Here is a 20,785-nt window from a genome sequence, read left to right on the forward strand (position 1 = left end):
TTAAAGAGAGAAATGCTCTTTCTTACTGGACATGCCTTCTCTATTTGCAAAACAAAGGAGAAAGAGAGAGTGAGATTGAGATGCCTTTGAAGCCACCATTGACTTCAGGGTCCTCTCTCTTCCCAGTCCTCCAGGCACACATTTTAGTGGCAGGGGCTCTTTTAGGAATCTGTGCTGGAAGATGCTGCTGTACAGAGGCCACCAAAGGCAAATTTTTGTATCAGAACCTCGTTAAAATATTAGCTTCTTTGAGGCAAAATTTAATGTAAAATGTGTTTTTAGTAAAAGTTCTTTACTCCTGAACTGATCATTTTGTGGTTTTTGGGTGTGTTTGTCTGTTGACCCTTGGTTTAAAATAACTATTTTATTGTATAATATTTAGAGAAATCTCCTTTCATATAACCAATGACTATGTCATTGGAATGTTACCAAAATGTAACTTCAGCGATCACCAGAACATCTTTCCTGTACTCCACAAATTAGCGTGCATACGAATCATGTTGGAAGCTTAATAAAATACAAACCCCTGGGGCTCACTCACAGAAACTCTGGTTTGGTAGGTTCAGATAATATTAGAAACAGTGCCCTGCAAGATGTTATTAGAGCCTTAGGCAAGAGGAAAATTATCAGTCATACTGTCCTTATTTAAATCTTTGATATTTAAAAAAAAAATCTAAATTGTTTTACATTAATTTTTATTTTTTTAAATATTGTGTCAAAATATTTATCTTGATTACTGAGGTTTTTGGCACCCCCTTAAATTATGTGCCCAAACTGAGTACCTCACTGTCCTCTCCCTGGTTCCCTGATGTGATGCTAAGAATTGGAAGATGAGAACTTTTTTTGTTTTAAAATTAAATGATCTAACTTTCCCTTGTTCTCTCTGCAAGGAAACACATGTTTGGGTGGGATGAAGCCACGTTTGGAGGAGTATACTGACGTGTGGAGAATGGAAAGGAACCAGGTACTTTTAGATGAAACAAAGCTGACTGCATCTATTTGGATAATACAACCTAGCCTTCCTCATAAACCTTGCCCCTTGGAATAAAACTGCTTTTCTCACATTTAGGACTAACCACACCTTCATGGGAAATAGATGGGGAAACAGTGGAAACAGTGTCAGACTTTATTTTTTTGAGCTCCAAAATCACTGCAGATGGTGATTGCAGCCATGAAATTAAAAGACAGTTACTCCTTGGAAGAAGAGTTATGACCAACCTAGATAGCATATTGAAAAGCAGAGACATTACTTTGCCAACAAAGGTCCGTCTAGTCAAGGATATGGTTTTTCCTGTGGTCATGTATGGATGTGAGAGTTGGACTGTGAAGAAGGCTGAGCACCAAAGAATTGATGCTTTTGAACTGTGGTGTTGGAGAGGACTCTTGAGAGTCCCTTGGACTGCAAGGAGATCCAACCAGTCCATTCTGAAGGAGATTAACCCTGGGATTTCTTTAAAAGGAATGACGCTAAAGCTGAAACTCCAGTACTTTGTCCACCTCATGTGAAGAGTTGACTCATTGGAAAAGACTCTGATGCTGGGAGGGATTGGGGGCAGGAGGAGAAGGGGACGACAGAGGATGAGATGGCTGGATGGCATCACTGACTCGATGGACATGAATCTGAGTGAACTCCGGAGTTGGTGATGGACAGGGAGGCCTGGCGTGCTGCGATTCATGGGGTTGCAAAGAGTTGGACACAACCGAGTGACTGAACTGAGCTGAACTGAACTGACTAGACAGACCTTTGTTGGCAAAGTAATGTCTCTGCTTTTCAATATGCTATCTAGGTTGGTTATAACTTTTCTTCCAAGGAGTAACCGTCTTTTAATTTAATGGCTGCAATCACCATCTGCAGTGATTTTGGAGCCCAAAACAATAAAGTCTGACACTGTTTCCACTGTTCTCCCCACCTATTTGCCATGAAGTGATGGGACCAGATGCCATGATCTTTGTTTTCTGAATGTTGAGCTTTAAGCCAACTTTTTCACTCTCCTCTTTCACTTTCATCAAGAGGCTTTTGAGTTCCTCTTCACTTTCTGTCATAAGGGTAGTGTAATCTGCATATCTGAGGTTATTGATATTTCTCCCAGCAATCTTGATTCCAGTTTGTGCTTCTTCTAGCCCAGCGTTTTTCATGATGTACTCTGCATATAAGTTAAATAAGCAGGGTGACAATATACAGCAATTAGCCTCCAATTAAAATAAAAAAAAAAAAAGAGAGATTTGGTGTATATATACCACATCTTCTTTATCCATTCATCTATTGATGGACATTTAGATCGCTTCCATATTTTGACTATTGTAAATAATGCTGCTGTGAAATAAAGGTCCATTTCTTTAATATATGCTTATAATAAATGGGCAATCTAGTGAGTAAACTAGTTTTCCTGAATTCTGTGAGCTATTCTAGCAAAGTATTTAAACCTGAGTAGGGAATCCTCGAAACTTCTAGTTTGAAGCTGGTTGGTTAGAATTACAGGTATCAGCCTAGGCTTGGGACTTGCATCTGAAGTAGAGAGTGCCCTGCTGGGATTGAGCCCCTTACCAAAAGAGTCTGATTCTATCTTTGGGTAGATAGTATCAGAATTGAGTTGAACTGTAGGACTTCCTGCTGGCATCCAAGAATTGCTTGTTGGTGTGGGGAAATTTCCACATTTATCGAGTTTGGAATTGGGTTCAGAACCTTAGTTAATATGTCCCCTCAAAGACAGGCAAATGTCGTTTTATCACTGTCTTACCTTTACTATAGCCTTACAGACTGAATACTATATTTGTTCTACTATATTTCAAAGGTAAAGAACTTACAACTTACAAAAATATTATCCTATCTCATTTTGTATGCATGTATATTGAAGAAAAACTGAATGGACATCCATGATATTTTGATAATAAGTTTTTTCCTGGGTGATATAATTATAAGTGATTTTATTTTCTTCTTTATCTTTTCCCAACTTCCCAAATTTATTACAATGGAAAAACATCTCTTTAAAGTCAGACAATTTTAAATGTCTAATATTTGCTATGTGTACTTTCTCACTTGATTATGCCTATTCTTATTCTATGGCCAATTCCTAAACTACTGATGATAGAAGGTTTCCTTTCTCCTGCCTCAATTTTTAGCCCTGTTTCCCACCCCTGCCCCCCCACCCCCACCTTTTCATATGTCTTGTATTAAAGACATTACATAACTTGTAGTATTGTGAAAACTCCAGAATAATACAATACCCATTTAGAAAGTCTTCAATTTGTTCTTAGAATTTTTTGAATCAAATTAGGTCACTGTTTTATGAAAAATATTTAATTGGCTTCCTGCTATACTTAGAATAAAACCCCGAATTCCTCCATGGGCTACAAGGTTCCTCTTGGTCTGGCTCCTCCTTCCTCTTCAACTCGTTCCTATCATTTGCTCAGACAAGCTGCACAGGCTTCTGCTTCACGCAGTTTGCATTTTACAGCTCCCTCTCTCTGCTGTGTCTTCCCTCCAATGGGCTGATTCTCTCATTGCACTTCTTTAGATGAGCCTTCCTTGACCGTCCCAGTTAAACTAATAGCTTCCAGCAGTCTCTATCATACTACCCTCTTTTATTTCTGCCATAGCACTTTTTATACCTGACATTATGTTGTGTGTATATGTTTGTTGTTTATCTCCTCCATTAGAAATTTTAACCTTCATGAGAGCAAAGGCTATGCCCCGTTGGATAGAATAATACCTGGCACCTAGTGGGGGTTCATTAAATATTTGTTGAATGAATGAATGAATCTTTACAAGTCAACTACTTTATCTTAAAAAAAAAAAAATCCCAACACATTTTGAAGCTTTCTTATAGTGTCTCTAAACTGGTTTTCCATTTATTCATTTCAAGAAGGATGGACATTTTTACAGCTTGGATGACTTTCTTTGGACAAGTAGAGTCATGTCAGTCTTTACCTCTTGATTCTGAGTCTTTCAAAGCTTTGTGATTTTCTAAGCTCCCTTCTCCTAATTTTGGCTGCTGACCTGCTAATTTCTGTAAATTGGGATGTGTTTGGGGGGAGTCAGCTGAAGGAGGGACATTTTTAATCCCATGGTTGATCTGAAAATTAATATAGCTTATTCATTTTATGTGATAGTCTGTTTTATTTTACTTAATAATTTTAGATAAACATCTTAAACTTTGTAACATATTCACAAATATAGACCCCAATTTCTTGTTAACAAGTACAAAAAATAAAGAACCTCAAGGAATCAAAGTAATGTGTCATCAGGTACATTCAGTAGAGTTCATACTGTTGGCTCTGCCTGCATTTATTTTAACAGAAATAATATTTTAGATTACTTATGGGGCACACACTCCATGATGCTGTTACTACCATCCTTCCATCCTGTTACAACACTCACACATGCGCACACACATACACACATGAATGCATACCCCAGAAGAACTATACCCTCCCTCAGGAAGTGTGGTGTTAATCATCCTTACAGGGAATTATTGCAAGACAACATGGGGACACTTTTTGGGAAAAGTTTTGTCATAGGCAGTAGGGTGGGCGTTAAGAGTAGGCTTCCTAAAACATTCTAAATATATCTAGTTTACCCCCATTCATCCTTCATCATTCTCAATAGATTTGTTAAATTTACTCAAATAAATCTGAGTAACCTGAAGTTCATACTCTACCTAACATTGCCCACAAGAAATAATGTTGAACACAGAAATATCATTCTTAGCATAAAAAATTCAAGGACTTTGGTTACATGACATAATTTTGGCTATCATATAGATATAGGAAATGAAAAGTTATTTATCTTCCCAAGTTTGGACAACAAAGTAAATTCTTCAGAGAAATTACTATAGTAATATACAGATAGTAGTGGATTGGACCAGATTATAAAGCCATATGGTTGTTTCAATCACGAAAGTCTTATGATTCAAAGGAACACTATAGAAATCTTTATTCATTGACCTTGTATTTTCATTGTCAGAAAGGCTAACAGAAGACAAGGGTCTTTGTAGCTGAAGGATTTTAAATTTAGTGCTGCTACTGACATTATGGAAAAGTAATGTAGAGGATCATAAAATAATGCCAAAATGTCACTTGCTCAAAAATACTATTTATCTGTATTTAAAATACCTTAGTACAAACTATTCTGTATAAAATAAGCTTAAGGATATGTTGTACAACATATGGAATATAGCCAATATTTTAAAATAACTATATAAACAGAGTATATACTTTAAAAGTTGTGAATCACTATACATGTGTAAATTATATAATATTGTACATCAACTATTCTTCAATTAACATTTTGAAAAAGGATGTATTCTAAAAACAAAAATAAAAATACCTTAGCTTAGTTCTATCAAAATTATGTATGTGATTAATGTGTTTGGTACCATGTTACAAAACAATGATTCACAAGAATGGTAGCCAAGTCTACTTCTTCTTAAAGATCTCATAGTTACAAGGGCCATAGTTACTATGTTTAATCCTAAATCATAATCCTTTCCTACAAATCTACTGAACTCAACCCCAAACAGGGTACTTTTATCTGATCACTTTGTTCAGATGAAGAATTACTATAAAACGGTGGTTCTTAAAGTGTGGGGTGAGGGCTCTGAGCTCTTTCTATGAGTCCCCAAGATCCTTTAAGAAGATTCCTGAGATCTATTTTGTGGGTCCATGAGGTTAAAAATATTTTTATGACAATACTAAGATATTACTTTCCTTTTCACTCTCATTCTCCCCTGAGTATTCCTTGGAGTTTTCTAAATGTGATGACATCATTGTCTTGATGGCAAGTTGAATGTGTGCCTGTGTACCTTGTGTTTTAAAATACCCTCAGTATTAATTTTGGAAGCAGTAAATATCAATAGATATAACCCAGATAAACAAAAGCTATTAACTGTTTTTATGAGTCTTAAAGGGGTCCTGAGAACAAATATTTGAGAAACGTTGCTACAGGCAAGCTAGTGATTAAAAATGTGTTGAAGATCTTGATAGCATGAACAAGCCCTAGAATATCAAGTATGACTTTCCTAAGGCACATCTTATATTATAAGCAAAGGCAAACGCTCAAAATGTATTGAACCCAGAGAAACAAGCACAGAATATTATGGTTGCTAAGAAGAGGAACATTGACTTAATCATCTGTTAGTCTATTATTTAGGTCAATAGAAAAGACATGGAGGAAGGAGAGATTATGCTACATTCTGGGGAACTGCAAGGAGTTGGATCAGGTTATTTTGAAGGTGAATAATCTTGCTAAAGCTTAACTTGTTTTAGGTACTTTCATAACTTTAGTGATTACTATTGGACCACATTTAAAATAATCCACTGAATGGTGTGTTGTAAAGGTTTAACAGCCACTCTGAAAAAAGTTCTGATTTGTAGCGTTTGCCAATTTCCATGGTGTAAATATTCTTACTACAGGTACTTTCAAGCTATTAACATGGTGTCACTAACCATAGAGCGGGGAAGAGATGAGCACATCATTATTAACCATTATATAGAGTATCTCCATCATACATATCAATCACCTCAAGGGAACAGATAATACAGTGTGGTAAAATAATTTGGAAGTGATGAATTTTGAGTGTTTATTGTCTTTGTTTTTATTATAATTTATTTAATTTTACATTTCCTTTTAGGGAGCAAGGGAGGGAAAGATAGAGATACACAGAGAGAGGCAGAACCAGAAAGAGAGAGAGAAGAGAGAGGAGGGAATAGAGAAGAGAGGAGAAAGAAGGAGGGAGAGAGGGAAGGAAAGAAAGGCATAGAGAGAAAAGAGAAGGGAAGAGGGAGGGAGAGAGAGGCAGAGAGAGTATATGGCTTAATTTTGAATAATGACTATGTTTAGCAAACAGCTTGTGAAAGTCCTGAAAATTTAACAACTGGCTCTTGCAAAAAGTATCAGTTGGTTCGAGCACACCACTGAGCCCACCATCTCATGAGCACTGCATTGTTGATTATAGTGTCATTACAATTTCCTCATTCTGGAGGGGGAGGAATATGGAACATCCTGACTGAGAGGATTTGTGATGGTGAAACTCAGTGACAGGTGTAGTTACAGGAAAGTGTGGGTGGCAGACAGGTGGGTGGGGGCAGCTGTGCAGAATTCACACAGAAGGGTAAAGAATGGGAATTCTGAAGTCAACATGAAAGGATGAACACTAGGTGTTAGACACAGGAGTTTTTTAGAGGGATGGAGAAGAAGAGAGGGTATTCATATTTATGGAGTGCCTACTGTATGCTCTGAACTTTTCCTGGTACATCTTATTTCATGTAATCCCCACAACATGACAGAAAGGCAGATAGCTAAAAAGTACAGTGTAAGAATTTGAACTCACATCTATCTAACTTCAAAATCTTCATTTCATCAAACAAAGATAGAAAATTCACATGGCAGTGAACAGGGATATATGGAAGCAGAAACTAAGGAGACAAATCTGAGGCTGCAGTGTGAAAGCTATATCATAATGTGCTGGATTGGAAAGGCTAGCTCTGGACAAGGCAGTCTTCCAGCTGCCTGAGGCATCCTCCTAAGAGGAGTATCTGTGATCTTTGAAAGACAGAACATACTCTTGTGATGAAAGAGAATTCTCTCCTTTTCAGGAAATGCCCAGAGCCTTGTGCAGTTATAGCCAGCAATAAGAGAATTGGTGTGGTAGTTAAAGGAATGTTTTATAAGCAAAATGCAGGAATCCAGAGTTAAAAACATCTAATATGTTCATATGAAGCCCCAAAAAGAGAGGAGGAGAAAAAGACCCAGGGAAATGGTACCCACCTCTGTTTTATTCCACCACTGCTGCTATTGATGGCCTCCTGCAGATTCTCCCTCTGTCTTTCCTTCAACAGAGGGTCTCAGTTGCCCATCAAGCACAAACAGGTTGTTGCCCTGAAACCACAAGCATGGCCATCCCAGAAGCCTCCTTTCTTCTATTCTGCTTGTGTCTCATGCTCTCTTCCCTATTGGCACTCAGGTAGCAGAAAGGCTGTTGGCCTGGCCCTGCTCCTGGTCAGTGTGTTGGTTAGGTCCTCCAGGAAGCAGATGCCAAGACAGAGTTGGAAGCACTAGCACTTTAGCACAGATAATGATGCTCATTTGCTTAGTTATGTCCGACTCTTTGAGACTGCCAGGTTCTTCTGTCCATGGGATTTTTCCCACGAGAATACTGGAGTAGGTCACCATTTCCCCCTCCAGGAGATCTTCCCGACTCAAGGATCAAATGGCATCTCCTGTTCTCCTGTGTCTCCTACATGGTAGGTGGATTCCTTATCATTAGTGCTTGTCAAAGAAGAAAGGGAGAAGGAGTAGGCAAGAAGATCCTTCAGACCATGATCCAGGTCTGATACTTGGGAAAAGGAGATATAGATGGAAGGAGGATTAGGTAGAAAAAGCCTCAGACTGTGGGGAAATCCTGAGGCAGTCTCAGTGTGCAAAGTGGGGATTTCAATGCAATATAGGAATCCTGAAATTCAGTATACCACTTTAGTGGCAGTCTGGAGGCTGCCAGAGAAGAATGTGGCCTCAGTTCAAACACTACTGCTGCTGCTGCTGCTGCTGCTAAGTCGCTTCAATCGTGTTTGACTCTGTGCGACCCCATAGACGGCAGCCCACCAGGCTCCCCCGTCCCTGGGATTCTCCAGGCAAGAACACTAGAGTGGGTTGCCATTTCTTTCTCCAATGCGTGAAACTGGAAAGTGAAAGGGAAGTCACTCAGTCGTGTCCAACTCTTCACGACCCCATGGACTGCAGCCCACCAGGGTCCTCCTTCCATGGGGTTTTCCAGGCAAGAGTACTGGAGTGGGGTGCCATTGCCTTCTCCATCAAACACTGGTGGATCCCAAAAGGCACTGTGACTGGAGACTGTTAGCTAACGGTACTCCTTGGAACTCACTGGCAAATTTGTTCCTGAAGCCAGGTCTGAGCATCACATCTCCATGCATGCTCAGAAGATTTGCTACCTCTATTTTTCTAGACAGTGAAGGGCAGTTCTCATTTGCTGGGTGTCGATGGGAAGAAGAGCAGGGCTTCAGTCTAGGTCTCTGCCTCCTGCTCAGGTTTCCCCCTGAAGGCCTGATGCTGTGCTTCCCCTGAGAGGGCACCGAAGCCTCTTGTCCACTTTATTACTTAGGATTCTTCTGGTGGAAAGTGATCTAATTTAGTTCATCTTAATCAGGAAAATAATTTTTGTCTCATGTAACTGAACAAAGGAAAGGGTAAAGATCAATGAGTACGTAGGACTTGAGCCACTGGGGTCCATCCAATTCATTCTTCTTTCTCCTTCTTGCTCCATTGTGGCTTCAGTTTCTCAAACTACACATTCACTCCCACCTCGATTGAAACTTGAACCAAAGTTGCATCCAAGAAGAAATAACTCTTCTTCTCCATTTCAAAAATCCTGGGGAAGAATCTAGCTGGTCTGGTTTTGGGTATAAGCCTATCACTTCATATTCATTCAAACAAATGTTAATTGGTTATTTGCAGGTGTTAGGCACTGTTCTAATTTCTTAGAATGCTGGAGCTAACAGATCTAAATAGTTTCTTCTTTCTTAAAACTTTGTTTGCAAGGAGAAACAAGTAAATGAATAAAGAAACAGGATAATTTTAAGTAGTAATAAATACCATAAGCACAATAAAATAAAATCATAAAAGAGTGAGAGACTCTGTGGGTGGGGTTACACTAGATGGGTGGTCAGAGAGGGTTATCTCTGAGGTGACATTCCAGGTGAGACTGACTGAAGTGAAGGTCTGAGCTCTGAAAATATCTGGAGCAGAAATGACTGGGCAGAGTAAACCTAAATTGGGAACAAGGCTGTTCTATCAAAGGCCAATGTGGCTGGAAATTAGGTAACATGGGCAAGAGCGGAGGAGATGAGGTCAGAGAGGGGAGAAGGGGCCAAATCCCACAGGGCCTTGTGTGCAGTGGTGGAGTTTGGATTTACTTTAAATGCAATAAGAAGACAAATGAGGAATTTTCATCAAGTGTTTTAAAAATCACTGTGGCTACTTGTCAAGAAAGACCCTGATTCTGGGAAAGACTGAAGGCAAAAGAAGAAGGGGGCAGCAGAGGATGTGATGGTTAGATAGCATCACTGACTCAATGGACATGAATTTGAGCAAACTCTGGGAGATAGTGGAGGACAGATGAGCTCCTGCAGTCAGTGGGGTCAGAAAAAGTCAGACACAACTTAGTGACTGAACAACAACAACAACTTGTCAAGAAATAGACGAGCAAAGAGATGAGTCAGGAGGTATGGCACTGACCCAGGAGAGCGATGACGTGGATCAAGGTAGACGTAAGGAGGTGGAAAGATGGCAAATAAGTACATAATAGGAAAAGAAACTTTGTATCCTATTACAAGTTAATCACTAAAGGGACGTTGCCTATAAACTAATACATAGGCCCATCTCTGGGAACCCTGCCACCGGAGTACTGAGTGTTAAGCTAAAATATCTTTGTTCAGCTACAGGAAACATCCTGACCAGCCCAACTGTGAATGGCTGTAGGACAAGAGAAGTGAACACAGCCCCTTCAGAATCTGGCTGGGACCACGACTTTACCTGTTCTCCTTTTAGTATAAAAGAAGCCTGAGTCCTAACTTGGGTAAGACAGTTCTTTGGAACACTAGTCCATCATCTTCTCTGTTTGCTGGTTTTCCAAATAAAGTCACTATTCCTTGTCCCAGCAACTCATCCCTCAATTTATTGGGGGATGTAGGCAGCAGCATGAGCTTGGACTTCATAACAATATGATGGGGATATCAAGAAATACTCCTAGGTTAGGCTTGAGAAATTGGATGAATATTTTTGCTATTATTGAGGCCACATATGAGAATGCTTTGGGCCATGAGTTGCTGAAGAACCATTTCAATTTTTGTAACGAGTAGTACAGAGGTAGAACATTTTGTTGTTGGTTAATTTAGGGCTCAAGGATGTCATCAAGAGTCTAAGTTATTTCTTTCCCTTTTTATCTCCTCTAGATTAGCTCTATTCATGGTCTCAATATGGTTGCTATTATTGTAGGTATAGCTGCTTTGTCTATACATATTGCTATAATGTAATGCAGTTGGAAACAGCCAGATGCAGAAAAAGAATGGGTATTTCATTTGCATGACTCAATCTGTAAAGAAAACGTTCACCTCACATTCTACTGACTTAAGTAACAACACCACACTTAAATGAGTCACTGGTACTGTGTAGGACCACTGTGGTGACACAGACTGGCGCTCAGCCTACTTAACGGTCCAACTCTCACATCTGTACATGACTACTGGAAAAACCATAGCTTTGACTATTATGTAAAATATATACATTTAATACACATTATTTTTTGCCTTCCAACCTTTCTAACCTTGGAATGTAGTCAGTTACTTACCAGAGCTCCAACAAGGCCCATTGGAAGGTGGTTAAACTCACACAATTAGGTGAAAGCACTTTCTAAGGGAAATATATGACATTTTCTGAATGCTTTCTAATGTCAGACTCTGTGACAGGGCATCACATCACACAACAATAACCCTAAAAGTGTTTATTCTTAACCTTGGGAGTTCCCTTGGTGAAATCTGATACTGGCCCCCTACACAGAGGGCAAGGAGAGAAGAGGAAAGAGGATCCCAGTTCAGTCTGGTAAATGGCAGGTTTAATCACCAAAGGAACTCACGTGAGAGGCTTGTCTTTTTTGGCTGCAAGAGTAGCAGATCTCTGTGACAACTCACTAGACTCTTAAAAGTTTACATGTTGACCTTAGTAGGATTCACTTCTGTATTCAGTATAGATGATCTCAGTAACACATTACTTTCTCAAGGCTACATCCTTGAAGATGACTCCCACTATGGAAATAATGGGCACAACCTATATTCCAAGGACAGGGGAGCAGGGGAGGAGACTCTGACTGTTCAGGTCCAGCTTGCGGATCAACCAGAGGTCGTGTCCACTTGATGACCTCCTTCAACAGAAAGGTAGCTGTTATCTCCAATGTACAGAGGAAGAAAGCAGAGTTTGGATGTTAAAAGGTATTCTCAGGATACAGGATAAGGGTCAGGTTAAATCCAGGATTTCCTGAATATTAAATTTATATTTTTAACCATTTGCCATATCTTTGCTAAAAGGTATGTGTGATGGACTTCCCTGGTGGTACAGTGGAAGAGAATCTGCTTATGAAATCAGGGGATAAGGGTTCAAACAGTGGTCCAGGAAGACTTCACAGCATAGAGCAACTAAGCTCTGCATCACAATTACTGAAGCCCATGTGCCTAGAGCCTGTGCTCCATGAGAGATACCACCTCAATGAGAAGTCTGGGCACCATAGCTAGAGAGTATTCCCCACCACTCTCTGCAACTGCAGAAAGCCCACATGCACCAACCAAGATCCAGTGCAACCAAAAATAAAAAAATAATTAATTAATAATAAAATCAACACTGCCACAGATGTTCATACAAGGAGATAGCATATGGCCAGAGATGCTGGTGGTGATTAACGATGCTGACTGGGAACTGCTGGGTGAACTGGACTACCAGCTTCAGGACCAGAACAGCATCCTCTTCATCTCCATGCTGCAGTGTAGCTAAGGGCTCCTCTCTATGCCTGGGCCTCCTTGGAGTGGGCAGAACAGAACAGTCAGATATCCCCTGGGGCCCTACTTCCAGATCTCCCTGTCCCCCTTGGCGACTTTCTTCCCTACTCTGTCCCCTGGGCTCCCTCCAGGCAGGGAAAGAGGCCAGGTGCTAAAAATGATCCTTTCTCAGGCACCTGAGCAGGGGAAAGGGGGCAGGAGGGCAGGCACTTGAGCCTCAGCTGCTGGGAGAAGGAGTGGGGGAGAGTGCCCCTCAACGTGGTAGGAGTGGAGGGGTCTGAGCAGCCAGGTGACCCAGCTACTGTCCCTCTTTGTGTCCCACTGAGTGACTGACGAGACACTGCAATTCCTGGGTGGAGGTGCCTTCCTGGGAAAGATGAATGAACCTCAATAGCTGATGGCAGGCCCCTCCCCTCTCAAACACTGGAGGAGTCTCCACCTCAGTTTCTCCATCTGGACAGCAGAGGGCTCTGCTTGTCCCCCACTGATATCATTATGGAACCCCAGCTGGGGTCCCCTATTCAGTGCTGACCACCCCCTATGCACACACACAGCAACTGCTCCTCCAACCACACCCCTCCTTCTGCTCCCCCATTCACAGCCCTTGACCCTGGCCACCCTCTCCTGTGGTGACACAGGCCACCAGATGGGCTCCTGAGACCATACAGCTCATTCCACTGAGGGTGGAGAGCAGGAGGATGTGCTCTAGACCTTGGACTGGCAAATAGAGGCCTTGGGTAGGGGGTCAGTGTGCCTCAGGTTCCTCCCCAACAATTGAATTTTTATAATATCTGAAAATTGAGGGGGCTTCCCTGATGGCTCAGACAGTAAAGAATCCACCTGCAATGCAAGAGATGTGGGTTTGATCCCTGGGTTGGGAAGATCCTGTGGAGAAGGAAATGGCAACCCACTCCAGTAATCTTGACTGGATAATCCTTGGACAGAAGAGCCTGGTGGGCTACAGTCCATGGGACTGCAGAGTCAGACACAACTGAGCAACTGACACATAATAATAAAAACAGTATGCATGAGCCAGAAATTTAAAGTAGTGACAAATTTTTAAAATAATTTTACTTACATAGGCTTTTCACATGTGTTGTTAGACTTTATTTTATAGTTTTAAAATTACAACTTCCCTTTTAATATACTTGTAACTGCTTGGAATGTGTCTATATGAACTGTCTACTCTATACTTATGCCATAAAAATAACATAAGACACATAAAGTACCTAGAACAAGAAAGGCACTGAATCAACATATCCTTTAACTTTTTAAATCAGAAAGACCTATAGCAAAAATTGAAGGAAAAAAGCGTCTGTCTGTGGTACATCATTACCTGTTGTGAGAAATCATTTTTACAATTTCAATTAGCAAAAAATAATTTTGTTTTCTATCATGCATTTATTTAACCAATATTTATTGGACTATCAACCCTACTGAACACTTTGGTCGATGCTGGTGATATAAACTAAGCACATTCACTTTTGGGAAGCAGTTCAGAGTGAGGCAAGTGAGATCACATAAACTAATGACTATTTAACATGTGGTAGGCAGGAAGTGCTCAGAAAAGAGAGGAATTGTCTCTCTGTGTGCCTGTGTGTGTACACATCCACACACTCATCAGTCTTCACTTATTCTCTAAAAACTCATGGTCACTCTTCAGCAAATCTACCCTAGAACTTGGAGTTACCTTCTTCACAACACTGCAAGCCTTTCCCTGGGCTCAGCCACTTGCTTCTTATCTTCACATAGACCATTGTTCCCTCTGCTCTCAACATGAACTCACTTTTCTGAGCAATAAATAGGCTGTGTGGGAGTTGGACAGGAATAGAACAGGTGGTTTGGAGAAAGGATGCTTCTTGTGTTCTCAAATGGACCTTTATAAGATCAATCTGTTCTGGCTTTGGTGGTAGTGTTAAAGAACACTGCCCTTTGTAGAGCATGTTTGCTCCTTGTCCTGCTACTTGTCTTATTTGAGTTACCCATTTCCTACTGAGAGGCTGCAGTGAGGGGTTGCCAAACTTACTTCTTAATAGTTAAAATGTTTTACTTTTTGACAACATTGTATAATCTTCTCAATGTTTTCCCATTGCCACAGAGTTGAGAATGAATTTAAAGGCCCAGTATTCTAAATCACTTGTCCATTCTCCAGCTCTCCAGAGAGCAATGTGGTATAGGGACTCAGGACATAGGTGTAGATTTGACTCCTATGCCACTGAAAGCACGCTGTGTGCCTGTAGGCAAGTTCATTGAGCTTGTGAAACCTTAGTTTCTTTACCTACAAAATGATGATGATGATGATGATAGTCCAGAATTTTGGAGGATCTGACTCAATAAATAACATAAATAATATGTATTATCATCTTAGACAGGGTTTACCAGGTGGCGGTAGTGGTAACGAATCCACCTGCCAATGCAGGAGATGCAAGAGATGGGGTTTAATCCCTGCATGGGGAATATCCCCTGGAGTAGGAAGTGGCAACCTCTCCAGTATTCTTGCCTGGAAAATTCCACAGACAGAGGAGCCTGGTGGCCTATAAGTTGATGGAGCTGCAAAGAGCTGGACATGACTGAGTGACTGAGCACATTGTCTTAGGCAATTAATCTTTCGACATTCGTAAATATTTGTTCAAATATTTGTTGAGCATCTTCTGTGTTTCTCACGAGTTTTAAGTACTGGGGATACAGCAGTGAGTTATAATAATAACAATGTAACAGAGAAAGCCTTGGTCTTCCTAGAGAGCTTTCCTAGGAATGGAAGAGTCAGACAATACTCAGATAAATATAAATCTATGATATGACTTCAGATAGTAATAAAGATGAAGACATTAGGGAGGTCTCTTTGAACACTCAGCAGAGACTGAATAAAGTAAGGGCAGGAAACATGTGGCTTTCTGATAGCAGTGTGGAGCTTATGAGTAGCTGTAGAGGGGAGATGATCTAGAGAACAGAGGGAAATGTTTGATTCTCCCATTTTATGTTTTCTGCTTGTCGGGAGAGTGTGTAATTTCCTCAGTTCTGTCTTGCCACAGCAAAGATTTGAAATGGTGGACCAGTATTACAGCTTGGTTACAGCTCGAGGCATGAGGGTGGGCTGACCCCAAAGAAGAGGCCTCAATCCGTCCTAGCTTCCTCTTCTTATACATTTTGTCTCTGAGCCTGCCCTATGCAAATTGGGCTAACCAAGAAGAGGGTGTGTTTGTTTCACCTGAAGTTCTGAGAGGCTAACAGGTAGGAAGGCTAGAGGCCCCCAAATGGAGGAAATATGCTGCAAGTGTCAGACGTTTTTCTCTCTTTTAAGCAGCCGGAGGAAACAAACGACATATGTCAGATTTTTTCCCTTCTGTATACAAAATTAAGAGGAAGTTTCTTTTAAAATTCTATGTTGCCATGATGACACCTCGTTCCACGTAAGCTTAACTTTTCTCAAACCTTGAGCTAACCAATGTGTTTTTCTTATGGAAATGTTTTTCTTAAGCTATGTTAATGAGCTATGTGTTTACCCTAGACTCTTTCTTCAAGTCACCTAAGACTCAGAACAGACTTGACAAACCAGTATGTTTTACTCAACAAACCAGTATGTTTTACTCATGCAAATGTTCTAAGCTATGTTAATGAGACTATGTCTTTGCTTGGACACCTCTCTTTCTTCAATATTCACGTCATTTGTTTTACAGCCTGGAATGACTTACCTTGTGCCAATGTTATCTCAAAATGCATGTTGTGGATAAGGGACTTGGTGCCACTCTCTGAGTTTTGAGACATTTCCTTTCTCTAATTAGCAGCCTGCTAATAGGTTTATAACTTCCTGCTAAAGACTAGCATGGGGGCACTCTTTCTGCTCCCTTCTGATGTCTATGTCAGAAGCTTTCTCTATCTCTTTTATAGTTTAATCAAACTTCATTACACAAATGCTCTGAGCAATCAAGCCTTGTTACTGGCCCCAGATCGAATTCCTGTTCTCCGGAGGCCAGGAATCCCAGTGTTGTTCATGGCTCAGCAACAGCCTTTCAGTTCTCACTCCAGCCTGCAGATTTTCTTTTGTTGCACTTTCGTGGGCTTTTCCCTTTCTTTGTCTTTTAGACACCAACATTTTGGACTCCTTTTTCCTATTCTAACTACCTAACATGCTGCACTTTATTTCTTTGAGCACAACTGTGGTTTTAGATTGGAGATCACATGGGCTTGTTTTATATGGGTTGGAGAAGGGGGCGGTAGAGGATGAGATGGTTGGGTAGCATCACAGACCCAATAACATGAGTTTGAACAAACTCCAGGAGATAGTGAAGGACAGGGAAGCCTGGCGTGCTGCAGCCCACGGGGTCACAAAGAGTCAAATACAATTTAGCAACTGAAAAACAACACTTATTGATGAGCTGATTTGGTTGAGTGACCATAGAAGAACAGGGGAAATTTGACATTGGCTCTCTGGGTGTTCCCTCATAGCTCAGTTGGTAAAGAATCTGCCTGCAATGCAGGAGGTCCCAGTTCGATTCCTGGGTCGGGAAGATCCCCTGGAGAAGGGATAGGCTACCTGTTCCAGTATCTTGGGCTTCCCTAGTGGCTCAGCTGGTAAAGAATCCACCTGCAATACAGGAGACCTGGGTTCAATCCCTGGGTTGGGAAGATCCCCTGGAGAAAGGAAAGGCTACCCACTCTATTATTCTGGCCTGGAGAATTCCATTGCCTGTATAGTCTAAGGGATCGCAAAGAGTCGGACACAGTTGAGTGACTTTCACTTTCACTCTGGGTGTCAGTATAACTCTCACTCATTCAAGTGGGCTCCATAGTAGTTGGGAGTCCAGGATAAGAACTCATATAATAAGTCAGCTGAGCTATATGGTGGATGACAAATATCTCCATTTTTCTTGGTAATAGTTGACAAGACTAAATCATGTCTTAGAGGTGATAAAATGTACTGTGTAAAAATGACTTCCCACAATAGGTAGTGATGTATCACATGGTAGACACATCTTTCTTCCTTTTTTTTCTTACCACAGGTCTTTCTCATTTAAAAAGTTAAAGGAAATGTTAAGTGCCTTTCATGTTCTAGGTACTTTTTTATGTGCCTGATTGAATTATCACAATAATCTCTAGAGGTAGGATTTATATCCGTATTTTACAAATGATGAAAGAAGGCTCAGAGAGGTTAAATAATTTGTTCAAAATCACAGAGGTTCTTAGCAGCAGAACCAGCACTTGAAACCCAGATCACTATGATTCCAAAGTCTATGAATTTTTGCTCATAGACAATTGGCTTTCTTAGGCAGGGAGTTTCAGTCATATTAACCAGGAAGGCATTTTCCTACGAACTTTAAATAAACATCTCCCAAAGGAGGTTCCTCACATCTTCATATTGTGTTGTGGATTGAAGGAGAATTAAGTATGTGTGATAGGCAACTTTAAAAAAAAAAATTAAGTTGATTTTGAGCAAAGTTCATGACACTGAAGAGAAGCGCTAATGCAATATGATTCGCCCATGACAAAGAAGCCTTCTTTTGAAAGACAGAGACTGGCTTTGACAAATCTTTCACAAATGTTTTCCCATCTTATCTACTTTGCATCCCTTGCTATTGAATGAGCAGCCACATAGAAGATCCTATTGAGGATATATTCCTTAAGAGGAGCTATCATATTTTAGTTCAACCATTCAGTTCAGTTCAGTTGAGTCGCTCAGTCGTGTCCAACTCTTTGTGACCCCATGAACTGCAGCATGCTAGGCCTCCCTGTCAATCACCAACTCCCGGAGTTCACTCAAACTCACGTCCATCGAGTCAGTGATGCCATCCAGCCATCTCATCCTCTGTCATCCCCTTCTCCTCCTGCCCCCAATCCCTCCCAGCATCAGAGTCTTTTCCAATGAGTCAACACTTCACATGAGGTGGCCAAAGTACTGGAGTTTCAGCTTTAGCATCATTCCTTCCAAAGAAATCCCAGGGCTGATCTCCTTTAGAATGGACTGGTTGGATCTCCTTGCAGACCAAGGGACTCACAAGAGTCTTCTCCAACACCATAGTTCAAAAGCATCAATTCTTTGGTGCTCAGCTTTCTTCACAGTCCAACTCTCACATCCATACATGACTACTGGAAAAACCATAGCCTTGAATAGACGGACCTTTGTTGGCAAAGTAATGTCTCTGCTTTTCAATATGCTATCTAGTTTGGTCATAACTTTCTTTCCAAGGATTAAGCGTCTTTTAATTTCATGGCTGCAAGCACCATCTGCAGTGATTTTGGAGCCCCCCAAAATAAAGTCTGCCACTGTTTCCACTGTTTCCCCATCTATTCCCCATGAAGCGATGGGACTGGATGCCATGATTTTAGTTTTCTGAATGTTGAGCCTTAAGCCAACTTTTTCACTCTCCTCTTTCACTTTCATCAAGAGGCTTTTTAGTTCCTCTTCACTTTCTGCCATAAGGCTGGTGTCATCTGCACATCTGAGGTTATTGATATTTCTCCCGGCAATCTTGATTCCAGCTTGTGCTTCTTCCAGCCCAGTGTTTCTCATGATGTACTCTGCATAGAAGTTAAAGAAGCAGGGTGACAATCTACAGCCTTGATGTACTCCTTTTCCTATTTGGAACCAGTCTGTTGTTCCATGTCCAGTTCTAACTGTTGCTTCCTGACCTGCATACAGGTTTCTCAAGAGGTAGGTCAGGTGGTCTGGTATTCCCATCTCTTTCAGAGTTTTCCACAGTTTCTTGTGATCCACACAATCAAAGGCTTTGACATAGTCAATAAAGCAGAAATAGATGTTTTTCTGGAACTCTCTTGCTTTTTTCCATGATCCAGTGGATGTTGGCAATTTGATCTCTTGTTCCTCTGCCTTTTCTAAAACCAGCTTGAACATCTGGAAGTTCACAGTTCACGTATTGCTGAAGCCTGGCTTGGAGAATTTTGAGCATTACTTTACTAGTGTGTGAGATGAGTGCAATTGTGCAGTAGTTTGAGCATTCTTTGGCATTGCCTTTCTTTGGGATTGGCATGAAAACTGACCTTTTCCAGTCCTGTAGCCACTGCTGAGTTTTCCAAATTTGCTGGCATATTGAGTGCAGCACTTTCACAGCATCATCTTTCAGGATTTGAAATAGCTCCACTGGAATTCCATCACCTCCACTAGCTTTGTTCATAGTGATGCTTTCTAAGGCCCACTTGACTTCACATTTCAGGATGTCTGGCTCTAGGTGAGTGATCACACCATTGTGATTATCTGGGTCATAAAGCCCTTTTTTGTTCAGTTCTTCTGTGTATTCTTGCCACCTTTTCTTAATATCTTCTGCTTCTGTTAGGTCCATACCATATCTGTCCTTTATTGAGCCCATCTTTGCATGAAATGTTCCATTGGTATCTCTAATTTTCTTGAAGAGGTCTCTAGTCTTTCCCATTCTGTTGTTTTCCTCTATTTCTTTGCATTGATCACTCAGGAAGGCTTTCTTATCTCTTCTTGCTATTCTTTGGAACTCTGCATTCAGATGCTTATATCTTTCCTTTTCTCCTTTGCTTTTCACCTCTCTTCTTTTCACAGCTATTTGTAAGGCCTCCCCAGACAACCATTTTGCTTTTTTGCATTTCTTTTCCATGGGGATGGTCTTGATCCCTGTCTCCTGTACAGTGTCACGAACCTCCATCCATAGTTCATCAGGCACTCTATCTATCAGACCTAGTCCCTTAAGTCTATTACACGCTTCCACTGTATAATCATAAGGGACTTGATTTAGGTCATACCTGAATGGTCTAGTGGTTTTCCCTACTTTCTTCAATTTCAGTCTGAATTTGGCAATAAGGAGTTCATGGTCTGAGCCACAGTCAGCTCCCAGTCTTATTTTTGCTGACTGTATAGAGCTTCTCCATGTTTGGCTGCAAATAATATAATCAATCTGATTTCAGTGTTGGCCATCTGGTGATGTCCATGTGTAGAGTCTTCTCTTGTGTTGTTGGAAGAAGGTGTTGGAACACTACATGACCAGTGTGTTCTCTTGGCAAAACTCTATTAGCCTTTGCCCTGCTTCATTCCCTACTCCAAGGCCAAATTTGCCTGTTACTGCAGGTACTTCTTGACTTCCTACTTTTACATTCCAGTCCTCTATAATGAATAGGACATCTTTTTTGTGTGTGTTAGTTGTAAAAGGTCTTGTAGATCTTCATAGAACCGTTCAACTTCAGCTTCTTCAGCATTACTGGTTGGGGCATAGACTTGGATTACTGTGATATTGAATGGTTTGCCTTG

The sequence above is a fragment of the Bos indicus genome, chromosome 1 (genome assembly GCF_029378745.1).
Source record: "Bos indicus isolate NIAB-ARS_2022 breed Sahiwal x Tharparkar chromosome 1, NIAB-ARS_B.indTharparkar_mat_pri_1.0, whole genome shotgun sequence".
In the NCBI taxonomy this organism is placed as follows: Eukaryota; Metazoa; Chordata; class Mammalia; order Artiodactyla; family Bovidae; genus Bos; species Bos indicus.